General features: G+C 33.3%; 1 protein-coding gene across 9 annotated transcripts in view; it reads right to left on the minus strand.

Annotated features, from left to right (window-relative positions):
- Positions 1-13,854, minus strand: part of CASK (peripheral plasma membrane protein CASK) — a 404,924-nt gene that overhangs the window by 156,325 nt on the left and 234,745 nt on the right. The window lies entirely within an intron of this gene.

Raw genomic sequence — 13,854 nt, forward strand, 5'->3', positions numbered from 1 at the left:
CTTGAAAAATTAAAAAATTAAAAGATCACAAAATCTACAAATTGCAAATTTACAAACAGACTTGAAAATGCAAAGATTTGACAACTAATAAATTTGAAACAAATCTAATTTAATAAATTTAATTTGCAAAATTAAACATTGAATTAGCAAAGTATAAAAGATTGTGAAAAGTACAGCAATTGCAAGAACATAAAAATACAAGAAACGAAGCTTGTAACAGGAGTATAATTTATGCGAGCTTTAATCGAAACACTTTTGCAACTTTTCTCTGCTAACAAATATTTCCCCAGGGACTCATTTTACCAATATATCAACAGGATGATGGAGCACGCGTTCATCATTCTTCCTGAAAGTAATGCCAAGTCAATCTACCTATATAAACTAATACGTCGTGTTGTTTGAGAACAAAATGGATCGTTCTCGATTGAAATTCTTCTCACCGCCATCATATATCTCTGGCACTGCATCAATCTATGGATTTTACTGCATTCAGCCATTACTATAAATTCTGGTTTTTTCGGTTGAATGATTCATTAAGGTAAAATTATTTTAGTGGGGGAGTTGCGCATTATTGTGACATTATTTTGTTACATACGATTTTTGTATTAATATACGTATACATATATAAATATAATTAAAATATGTTGACATAATAGGTTCATATAATGTGTTAACATAATAGGTTCATATAATATGTTAACATAATACGTTCATATAATATGTTAACATAATAGGTTCATATAATAAGTTAACATAATACGTTCATATAATATGTTAAGATAATAGGTTCATATAATATGTTAACATAATACGTTCATATAATATGTTAACATAATACGATCATATAATATGTTAAGATAATAGGTTCATATAATATGTTAAGATAATAGATTCATATAATATGTTAATATAATACGTTCATATACTATGTTAACATAATATATTCATATAATGTGTTAACATAATAGGTTCATATAATGTGTTAACATGATATGTTCGTATAATATGTTAACATAATACGTTCATATAATATGTTAACATAATATATTCATATAATATGTTAACACAAAATGCCAATAAAAATATTGGAACGTTTGTAATCCGCGCCTGATTGCAGTAGAGACATCTATAACATCTAACCTAACCTAACAACAGCGACATCTGGCCATGCGGTGAGCCTCAAACTCCCACTAAAAACAAAATGTCGCTGCATCCTAGGATTTTTTTCCTCTAATAAACGTAATTAGTTACAAATGCTTTTACATTACTGTTTTAACAACGAACAAATATAAAACCTTGTAATATATTATCTATGACTATTATGACTTCAATGCACAATGTTTAAGAAGGTTTTATATTGCAACGTTCAAATTAAATTAAAAGATCAAACACAGGATATTGGGCTAGAATTGTTCACGAAATAAATTAAAACGGATTTACAGGAAGTTAATTGCGTTTCGTAGAACGTAATTAATTGCTTCCTTCACATACACTCGTTCTGTTGGAAATTTTTTTTGGGATACAAATTGCGATTGATCGAAAACCATTGCAAACGTCGATCAAATATTTCTTATAGCAGGATTGGAAGTTATTAAATATTTAACAATAGTAATTAAATATTTTGTTATGATGATGAATATTAAATTATATTTCTTAATATAACTGATTGCAATGTGTATTTTAAGTTGTTTATCGAAATTGTTTATTTTCTTTTGGTAGAATAAAAAGTTTGTGATTAAGTTGGGTTAAGTTCGTGGTTGTTTAAAGTAATTTTTAATTTATAGTTTATTTTGAAACATAAGTATGAACAATTTTTTTCAATTTTAAACTTGACAATATAAACATCTGCAAATCTAAAACTCACCAATTTTTTAATATCTAAATTTGAAAATTTTCCAAGTTTTCAAAAGTTCAAAAATTTTAATGTTTGCAAAAAAAGGTCAAACCTTGAAAATACATATTCTACATATGTTCTAAAAAGTAGATGCTTCACGTATTTATATTTATTATAAATGTGTACATAATACAAAAAAATAAATATTAACAATTTAAATAAACAAATATATTTATAATAATTTCCTGCAAGCACCATATGTTATATTATCATCTGAAAAACCATCTCTAAGAAAAAGAAGTAAAATTTGCAACGTCCGTACAACAAATGTTTTATGTACCATGTGAAGTTTTTTAAGAGGCCATTCATTCTAATTTCAACATCTGCAGCTGTGCATGAGTTACGAGGAAAAGAAAGCGAGATTATTGCCAAAGGTTTCGAGACGATACAGAAAATTCTACAAACACATTCTCTGAAGTATCAAAATAATACATTGCCCTAAAAATTCTTTGTTACATCCAATATTTTCACTTTAATTGAAGTTCTCGAACGACTCTCATGAAATTTGTAACGGCAAACAAAAAATGATTTCATTCCATTTTCTCGATCCATTTAATTTTCGATATTTTATTTTTATACGCAATCAAATAAATTGAGGCGTTCGCGCAGATTACTCTGTGTTTTTCAATTCACTGGAACGGACAAATACATATCGAGTCAGTGGACTAAAATTCTTTTCCGATCGATCATTGGTAAATTGGCGGGGTTTTAAAAGAGACTTGATAGAGGAATGTTTAAAATATACTGAAATTTTTCTTTTGTAAACATTTTTATATATTTTTCAGGTAAGAGTGTCGTAGATAGTGAGGTTAGAAATAAATTTAAGGTTAGGTTCATAAGTTTAGTTGTAGGAAATTGACTTTCAATAAATCAAACTTCTAATCGTAGTTTACTCTTGTATTTCATAAAATTATTCGCAGTTTAGAAAATGGTGGTATGGTTTTCAAAATGTCTGACAATTCACTTCGAAGTTTCTTGATGCGTTTAATATAAGTAAAGATAAAATTTTTCATTTAATTTTATAGTATAATTCAAATTTCCAAACTATAGTTTTAATGTAAAATTTTTAAATTCAAATGTCCAAATATGCAAACCCTAATGAAATTACTAAAAAGATATTTTTCAACAAATGTAAAAATTCACTTAATCTAACCTAATCTAACCAAGTGAAAATTAAGCAAGCTTAAGCATTCAATAGAATACCTCAATGTTTCCTGCAATTTTATACATAAAAATTGTTGAAGACAAAGAATTAAGAAATTCAGTTAAACTAACCTAACCTCACCAAATAAAAATTAAGCAACCTAAGCACACCATGGAACACCTAAATGCTTCCTGAAATTTTATACATAAAAATTGTTGAAGACAAAGAATTAAAAAATCCCCTTTACCTAACCTAACCTAACCAAATAAAAATTAAGCAACCCTAAACACACTATGGAACACCTCAATGTTTCCTGCAATTTCATATATAAAAATTGGTGAGGACAAAGAATTAAAAAATCCACTTGACCTAACCTAACCTCACCAAGTAAAAATTAAGCAACCCTAAGCTTCCTATACCTCAATGCTTCTTGCAATACATAAAATTTATACACAATTTATGTATGCTAATTTATGAAGTCAAAGAAAAAAAGAAAAAATTGTAAATTAAATAAAAAGCAAGGAATTAAAAAACTGAGAAGAAAGAGCAGAAGAGAAGTCATTGACTGGCCGTAAATAAAAGGTCCAGAATTGAATATTCACTTGATTCACAGAACGAATGTGCAGAGCTTAGACGATCGCGTTTGTAATAGCCAACATTAAGCTGATTTATTTCCGTGGAAAGGGAAAAAAGAAACGGAGTCGCGCTGATTTTAATCGAATTAATGGCTGACCTGGATCCATTTCGGTAGGAAGTATGGCCGGGTTCAGTCGTTTCTGCGTTATAATTACGCAACGGTTGATTCGTTCCTACGGCATCAACGATCGACCATTCATGGCATAAACATTCACTTGATTTGTGTCAAAAACAATGTCTCCGGTTGTACGCATCGTTGCACGAGGATAAAACGTCGTTGCAACGTTCGTAGAAATCGAGCGTGGGTCTGACATGTTCGAAGGAACCATAAATGTAAAAATTGGCATATCGAGAGTAGCAGAACGTGCTGGGATTTATGGCGGCTACAGGAAATAAGATATTAGAGGATCGTGCTGGAAATATTCAAACAAAATATTTTACTTCTGACTTCTTATGCAACTTTTCTTATTTCAAGACTTGAAATGGACATTTTGGAAAATTTTGCAGGAGATCAATTTTTTCGAATATTTTGCAAAATAAGAATTTTGCAAATTCCAGAATTTGATAATGTAATAAGATTTTCTTTTGGTTATGTGCTTCGACAACTTAATAATTACAAACTAAATAATTTAATTAATTCTGTAATTTAATTAATTTAACATTTTCGTCAATTCCGTAATTTAATATTTAACGAATAGAAAAGTAAATAAACTCTCAACAATTGACAAAACAGCAAAATATAATAAAATACAAATTGCAAAAGTTTGCAGACTGGTTAAAATTTTCCTTCCACGCACGTACTTCGTGTCCCATTTTAAAGGAGGATTAAATTCTGAAGGCAGGGACTTGGTTCGCGTTCTTTGGTAGTTTTATTGGAAAACGCGTACTTTGCAAAACTTCGACAGTCTTTTTTTTGGACGAAAGTATAATATTAACGTCCACTTCCGCGAAACTCCACTCATTTCTAAACTCTTCTGAAATTGGTAACAAGCACTGGAGCCCTCTTTTAGTTTTCTTTCGTTGCCATAGTCAAATAAGTTGATTGCCTTAGTTATCGTCTTTATTTTTAGTTGCATGACAAACTTTATTCTCGAAAGTTAAGCAGCGTTGAGAGGCTTGCAGAATAATAGCAATATTTGTTGTTCTTTGTATATTCATCGCAGAGTATTACGAAAAATTGATATACAATATAACTAGATTAATTTTGCAATTTTGTTAAATTTATTCATTTTGTAATTCTCATAAATAAATGCGTTTTATGATTTTTCTAAATTTATTTTGAAATTTTCTTAAATTAATGTGTCTTGTAATTTTCTTAAATTGATTCATTTTGTAATAAACTCATCAATCTATCAATCTATCAATCTATCAATCTGTCAATCTGTCAATCTATCAATCTATCAATCTATCAATCTGTCAATCTGTCAATCTGTCAATCTGTCAATCTGTCAATCTGTCAATCTATCAATCTATCAATCTGTCAATCTGTCAATCTGTCAATCTGTCAATCTGTCAATCTGTCAATCTGTCAATCTGTCAATCTGTCAATCTGTCAATCTGTCAATCTGTCAATCTGTCAATCTGTCAATCTGTCAATCTGTCAATCTGCCAATCTGTCAACCTGTCAATCTATCAATCTATCAATCTATCAATCTGTCAATCTATCATCTGTCAATCTATCAATCTGTCAATCTGTCAATCTATCAATCTATCAATCTATCAATCTATCAATCTATCAATCTATCAATCTATCAATCTAACAGTCTATCAGTCTATCAGTCTATCAATCCATCAATCCATCAATCCATTAATCCATCAATCCATCAATCCATCAATCTATCAATCCACCAATATATCAACCTATCAATCCACCAATATATCAATTTATCAATTTATTAAATTAAAAAATTATGAAATTATGAAAATATTTAATAACCAAATAACAAAATGATGAAAATTCAAAACGTCACAACTGATGAATTTTCCACTTTATACCTTACTTTATAATACCACCGCTAACAAAACGTAGAAAGAAGCTAAATTTATGCAAATTAGGGTAACTTAGTTGCTTGAATTCAGGTAACTTAACTACCGCGGTAATTAAGGTAATTAATTCCTACAACTTCGTTTTGGCGAGCTCTCATATAATTACATTCGAAAATGCGATACACACAGTTTCGACCGAAAACTTGGAATCTCCTGTTACACAGTGCCATTACTCAAAGCTAAAATATTATTTTTAACCTTTTCACAACGATGTAATATACCATACAATTAATTAATAATTTTTTAAATTTTATCAATTTCTGATGTGTTCGATATTTATCATACCACATTAATTTTAATAATATTCTAGTTATAGCTACAATAAATCAAATTATTGTTTTACTGTTTGAATAGTATTAAAAGTTACTACTTTCCAAATGAATCAATGATCCAGATTCAGTTATCTTCATACGATAGTTCCTACCCTAATCCCTCATAGTGATTCAAAAGTAGAGACAGCTCTATGGTACCTTATCATTTGTTTTCGCTAACATAGACATCTCGGATTATAGAGGGTTAGGTAGCGGAATCAAAAGAGGATAAAACATTTCAGTTCGCCCTCATATATCACTGGCCTGTGCGTCTCTAGAAAAATCGATTAACGTGTGTGTATGTACACTCGGGTGCAACGGAGTTACTTTTGCAAAAGAACACACATGTAACTTTTACTTTCCTACGTTCCCAAATCCCAATTTCCCCAAATTCCAACGTTCCCAAATCTTAATTTTCCCAAATCCCAAAGCTATCGAATTCCAAGTCCCCAAATCTCATCGCCTCCTAATTCGAATTTCCCCAAATTCCAAAGTCCCCAAATCTCAATATCCCCAAATTCCAAAGCTTCCAAATCTTAATATTCCCAAATCCCAATTTCTCTGAATTCCAAAGTCCCCAAATCTCAATATCCCCAAATCCCAAAGCTTCCAAATCTTAATATTCCCAAATCCCAATTTCCCTGAATTCCAAAGTCTCCAAATCTCAATATCCCCAAATCCCAATTTCCCCAAATTCCAAACTCCCCAACTCTTGACATCCCCAAATTCCAAATTTCTCGGAATCCCAAGTCCCCAAATCTAATCATCTCCTCTTCCGAATATCCCCAAATCTCCAAACCTCTACCACCCTATTTCCCCAAATCCCCCAACCTCCAAATCCCAACTTCCCCAAAACCTCAGACCTCCCAACTCCCACGATTCTCCTATCCTTCACCTCCACTCAACTCTCCTCCTCCAAATACCAAAAATCTCCAGAAACCAACCACCGTGGAGCCACTTGTCCTTGGTTACAACATTTTCTCTCGAACAGACTGATTTTCTCTCGGCTGTACGTGGGTGGAAAAGTCGAAGGAGCATGACACAAGATGTAATCTCATGCATTTTACACGAAGTATATCAATCGTGGCTCCCTCGAAGTCATAGAAAGCAATCTCGCGGTGACTTGAGCAGCTGACCTCAGCAACGTCTTTAACTCATTTGTGGCTATAGCTCTTTTCACGTTTGGTGTTACTTTCTATAAATTTTCACAAGGTTATTCTGATTAAATACGTATATCAAATGTACACATATGTATATCAATATATGAACGACATTATTTTTTTCTTTGGACGAAACGTGACTTTTTTTGGACTCGTTATAATTATTTTGTTAACAGTAGAATATTCCTTAGATATCACGAATAATTGGTTAGGTTAGGTTAAGTTAGGCTAGATAAGTTTTTCAGGTGTTTCTAAAAAGATTTCTGTCTTCAAAAACCGAAAAAAAGGCTAGGTTAGTTTTTAAGTTAGGTGTTCGGTGTTAGGTGAGGTTTGAAATTAGGTGTTAGGTGTTAGGTTATGTTTTGGGTTGAGTGTTAGGAGTTAGGCTAGATTTTAAGTTAGGTGTTAGGTGTTAGGCTAGGGTTTAAGTTAGGTGTTAGGTTTAGGTTAGGTTTTAAGTTAGGTGTTAGGTTTGGATTAGGTTCTATGTTAGGTGTTAGATTTAGTTAGATTGTAAGTTAGGTGTTAGATTTAGATTAGGTTCTATGTTAGGGGTTAGGTTTAGGTTAGGTTTTAAGTTAGGTGTTAGTTGCTAGGTTAGGTTTTAGAAAAGGCTATTGTGGATCACAGTCTCCTAATCACATTAACAATAGAACATCATAGAATGAATACTAAAATGTCTTTGCAGTCAAGTGTGATCCCCAAAGTAGGTTTATCGTCAGCTCAAGAATGTGCAGTGTTGTGCAGGTTTCAGGCACTATTCGCAAGTTTAAGTCGAGAAGAGGTTAGGTTCGAGAAGATGTTAATGAACGATTGAACAATCTCACATGACCTTTTCCTACTTATTCAGCATATAATTGAGTGTATCCTTTTCTGATGACCTTTCACTTTCCTCTTCATGCTCAATCGATCGTGTGATCCATCTAGCTATACCGCGAAAACGATTTCTTTCATATATGACGTGTAGAGAATTTTTCATGATGCTATTTTACAAATATCCCTTAATGTCGTACTTCAACTCTGTCATGTTGATATTTGTCAAACATCTATTAACGTAGTGTTTCAACTTCATCATTATTTTTGACAACCTTTTAAAATGTTTAAAGCCTTAACAGTGGAGCAGAATGGAAAAGATAAGAAGTTTTGAATTTATGATAGAAATGTTATGTTTGAAAGCTGCCGGGATATATGACATGGAAGGTTAATCCTTGCGTCAATAACCACAATGTTCGCAGTTGTATAACTGAGGTACCCGGATATCCAACCATTCTGTTTGACATGAACATAACGCGCACGTCAAACGAACAAATACAGGGATTTATAGCAATTTGCGATTTATTGATAAATTCTTTTACGTTGATGTAGAAGTGTTGACCAGAGTACTTATTATTAGTTGTATATCAATTTTGTAAAAATAAAGTGTGAGTGCTGTTATGTTAAATATATTAACTATATATTAATATCAAATATATTAAATATATTGCAAACTCAAAGTTCTAGATTGATTTATTTAATTTAATTTAACTTAATCTAAACAATCTAACAAGTCCTATAAATCCAATAAATCCAAAAATTTAATTAAATCTAACAGTTTAATTTCACTGAAACAAAATTGAACTAAAATAATTAAATTTCGAAAAACAATTAGTGAATACCTTTCACAAAAAGGTCCATACGAACACACAAAGTTACCTTAACAAAAAACTGATCTAATTTTATGACCGTATCCTGCAATACAAGGGGAGTAAAGATAAGTGACAGTAAACTGTACCATCAAAGCGATGACAACGTGTAAACCCGTAAATACAGACACCGTCTATTGAATTCTATCAAACGCCATAAAGCATTTATACAGCTCCCAGAAACGACATAGGGAAGCACGATTTATTTATTTGATGCGCTATGGTATTAACTTCCAGACGTATAATTCACGGCCAACCATAAAACACCATTTGGCACACAGTTTCCACCCCATTCGGATACATCGGTAATAACCGTGGATTTACTTTGATCAACAAGATTTATATCATTTCATCGAATCCTGTAAATAGACAAATTACGAGCCTGAAATTTTCGGATAATTTTGTTTATCCGGACATTTCGTGTAAAACGCGTTGATGAACTCGGAAAACTGTGTCGTGAAAATAAACTGCGATTCCGATGAATTTTACGTAATTTAAAGTTTACCAATTACATCCACCGAACACGTGTAAGCAAATTGAAAATTTGAATTTAGCTGAAACAGGTGGAACGAGGTTTTCAGCGCGAATTTACGGGGTATAATTCTAATAAATTATTTGGAATATAGGGCTCGTTCACTTGACGAATGTCGAATAAATTATGCAATGCGGCGCTGTTTCGTAAATGTTTGCCATTCTGGTCTAATTATTTGAAATTTACGGTTGAATAGAAAAGATTTGAAGGGACAAAGTATGTTGGAAAAATAAAGGAACTTTTTGAAGAAAAAGAAAAGAATTATTTTGCCAAAATTAATTTTTTTTTTCAAAATACATTCCGTTTACATTAATACACCACTGAACTCACAGAACGTTAACACAGATTTTTTTATGTCGTTTTGCGGAATCAAACACTCCTGTCACAGCTGCTTGGACTTCTCTTCCTACGGAGAGGTTACGGCGCGTGGTATTGCAGCGCGGGGAATTACGGCGCATGGAGTTACGTCGCATGGAACTACGATGCGTGGGATTACCATGCGTGGAACTATTAACGCGTGGAGTTACAATGCGTGGAATTACGACGCATGGAATTACGACGCGTGGAATTAATAACGCATGGAATTACAACGCGTGGAACTACGACGCATGGAGTTACGACGCGTGGAATTACAACGCGTGGAACTACGACGCATGGAGTTACGACGCGTGGAATTAATAACGCGTGGAATTACAACGCGTGAGATTACAACGCGTGGAATTACAACGCATGGAACTACGACGCGTGGGATTACGACGCGTGGAATTACAACGCGTAGAACTACGACGTGTGAGATTATGACGCGTGGAACTACGACGCGTGGAATTACGGCGCGTGGAATTAATAACGCGTGGAATTACGACGCATGGAACTACGACGTGTGGAATTATGGTGCATGGAATTAGAGTGCGTAGAAGATGAATTAATAACTAAAATTCAATAATATTGCAAAAATTCGCAAAAGTACCACAAGTCACTCGATCAGCCAAACAATAGAATTCATATCGACTTAATCCACCTCCATCAAAAAGAGAGTCCTACAATAAAGAAAGCGACAGAGTAAAATCACAGGGCATTAGTAGAAAAATCTGGCACGTAATCTCGAAAAAAAGGAGTACATAGGTCTTTCAGCCTCATGTACGAAGCGAGAGGCATAGGTGGATCGCAAGAAAGTAGAAAATGAAGGCGGTACATGGGACAGCCATTTTCGAAACTCCCTATGGAAACGTGCCACTAAATCTCGGCAAGTGCGTTTCCCTTTCGTCTCTTTTCGCCCAGATATCCCCGAAACGAGATATCGCCTGAAGCTATTTCATATATGAAGAAAGAAACGCTAGACCCATTGTGCGGAAGAGGGTCGGAGCTGATAGTAGAGAACGTTCGATGATTGTCCATAAAGGTGTACTAGGGAAATAGTCGTGGCTCGGAGAAGAAAGAAGACAAAAACCCGAAGCAAATTGCTCGTCGTACGGTAAAGAGCAAATCTGCCTTGCCTTAGAAAAATATGGCAACGGAGGAAAACTATTTGCTGGCGGACTTTTAGGAATTTTAGGAGATTGAAATTTGGGGGATTGGAATTTGAGAATGTGTTCGAGCATTTGGTAATGAAGAAAATTGAGAATAAAATAATTATAAAATAACTGAAATGAATAAACTGACTAAATTGACTAAAATGACTAAACTGACTAAACTGACTAAAATGACTAAACTGACTAAACTGACTAAACTGACTAAAATGACTAAAATGACTAAAATGACTAAAATGACTAAAATCACTGAAATCACTAAAGTAACTAAAGTGACTAAACTGACTAAAATGACTAAAATCACTGAAATCACTAAAGTAACTAAAGTGACTAAACTGACTAAAATAACTGAAATTACATTAATTACAAAAATTACAAAAATGACTGAAATGACTAAAGTGACTGAAATTCCTAAAAATCCTAAAATTCCTAAAATTCCCAAAATTCCTGAAATTCCTAAAATTCCTGAAATTCCTAAAATTCCTAAAATTCTTAAAATTCCTAAAATTCCTAAAATTCCTAAAATTACTAAAACTCCTAAAATTCCTGAAATTCCTAAAATTCCTGAAATTCCTAAAATTCCTAAAATTCCTAAAATTACTAAAATTACTAAAATTACCAAAATTACTAAAATTACTAAAATTACTAAAATTACTAAAATTACTAAAATTACTAAAATTACTAAAATTCCTAAAATTCCTAAAACTCCTAAAATTTCTAAAATTCCTAAAATTTCCTAAAATTACTAAAATTCTAAATTCAACTACTTTCGCAACGTCCTCAAAGAATTCCTAAATTCTTTTAAACAAGACATTCTTTTAAACATTTCGCCAACTTCACTTTTCCCACTTTAATTCCCTCATGAATTAATATATGTTTTTGTTACATAAACGGGTGATACCAAGGCCAATAAGGGCGAACGATAACTCTTCATCAAAAATGCAATTTCCCGCGAAGAATGAGAAGATAATAAGATTTCGACGAGCTAGAAAGCAAAGGAGATAAAATTCAAAAATTGAGGAGAAATGAGTGTTGCTACGTGATAGCACGCAAGGTAATGGAGCAACACGAACTTTAGCGCTGTTCTCATTTTTTTTGATAGCACTTGAAAAATGGTGGACGGTTCAGTTAACGTGGATTATTGCCCTGTTCTCTCGACAAGCTAAAATTAGGGCAAATTTGTAGAATGGGTTATGTAATTGAAAGAAGATAATTGGAACAAGCACTTAATTAATCAAATTATTTCTGTGGGGAAAAATTTCATATCTGACTGTGTGAAATTTAAAAATTTTTGAGATTGATGATTATGGGATTGATGATCTTTTAGGGGAGGTAGAAATGTTGTAAATTTAAATTTATAAATTTGAAGCTAAATTAGGAAGTTTAGGAGCGTCAAAAATTAATAAACTAAAAAATTTAAGATGTGGAAAATTACAAAATTTGCAAATTTGGAAAATTGAAATTTTTAATACTGCCAATACTTTTGATCATAAAATTTCTTGATAAGTAACCCTTGACACCGAAATAAGTCTCGACACGTTTCAGCCAATATGTTCCCCAAGCCCCCCCAAAAAGGACATCTAAAATCCTGTACTCCCAAGTGCATCCAGAATATCAATGAAAAATTCCGTGTCGCATAAACCTAAAATCCAGCACGGTAAAGCTTGATTTCCGAGTTCCGATTCGAAAACACGCCGCTGATATCAAAATACATTGGTCCACTTAAATACCGACCTTCTGATAATGGACAGCTATTGTAGTGTCCTATCGACATTCGATACGACACGGGGTCAGGGTACACCGTGAAAGAGTAGAAAGGATTGCTAAGAACGAGACCCAGTTCGGTGTAATGGTCTGCAACCAAGCACCGCTCGTGTTTGTCGTCACCTTTGCCACCATAGTCATTTGTATCGATGACATAGCTGGCCTACGTTCTCTGCAACCCGATCGATCGTTTCGATTTATACGAAAGTAATTAATCCACAGAACGAAGGAGCTATGTAGGGTCGTGGGTTCGGGAAGGGATAGAAATTCGATGCTGGAGCTTGTGGGCTTGCAGACCAACATTCCAGAGAAGCTCAAACATACTGCAACGCCTGCTAGAGCCAATTGGTCGGAGTTGCTTGGATCGTGGCCAACTACGCTATCCTGTCCACGGACGCATATCTCGAAGTCCCGAGGAACAACGATACCGTATAGATGAACGAAGACGTAAAAGGATGAAGAAAGTACGGAAGCAGAAAGATATCTGCTATATCACCGGAAATGGAAGTAGGCAGAGGCCAGCAACTTTACTCGTTACTTTGCTCAGGAAAAAACCGGGATACGTGCATCTCCACCTAATGAATCGCCCAGAACTTACTATTTCTAGGGGCAACTTATTATTTCTGGGTGCAACGTTTATACTTTACTATACAATTTTTTAATACTCTTATTACATGTGGAGCATGTTAGGTTTACATCATGAGTAGACACTGATGTGACATCAGTTAACTGATCTGACTCAAGAGTGGACACTGATTTGACTCTTACTTTCCTTCTTTTGAATTGCACTTTTGATTAATGTTGCTCATTTAACTCCATGCAAGTATGACAGTCTATGTCTGTCATGAGTAGACACTGATGTGACATCAGTTGACTGATCTGATTCAAGAATGGACACTGATCTGACTCTTATTTCTCTACTTTTGAATTGAGCTTTTGATTATTATTGTTCATTTAACTTCATGCAAATCAGTCTATGTCAGCCTGATTATCTGGCAAACTGATCAAGATGGTGTTTAATCTGTCTACCTTGAATAGCAGATAAATTGACACTAATTTCTTGTCCTCAATTCTTGCCCTTACTTTTGCACTTACAAGGTTATGAGAATTAAAAAAATATTTTAAAATAGCCCAATCCTTCGTGAATAAACCAAAAAAG

The sequence above is a fragment of the Megachile rotundata genome, chromosome 14 (assembly GCF_050947335.1).
Source record: "Megachile rotundata isolate GNS110a chromosome 14, iyMegRotu1, whole genome shotgun sequence".
Lineage (NCBI taxonomy): Eukaryota > Metazoa > Arthropoda > Insecta > Hymenoptera > Megachilidae > Megachile > Megachile rotundata.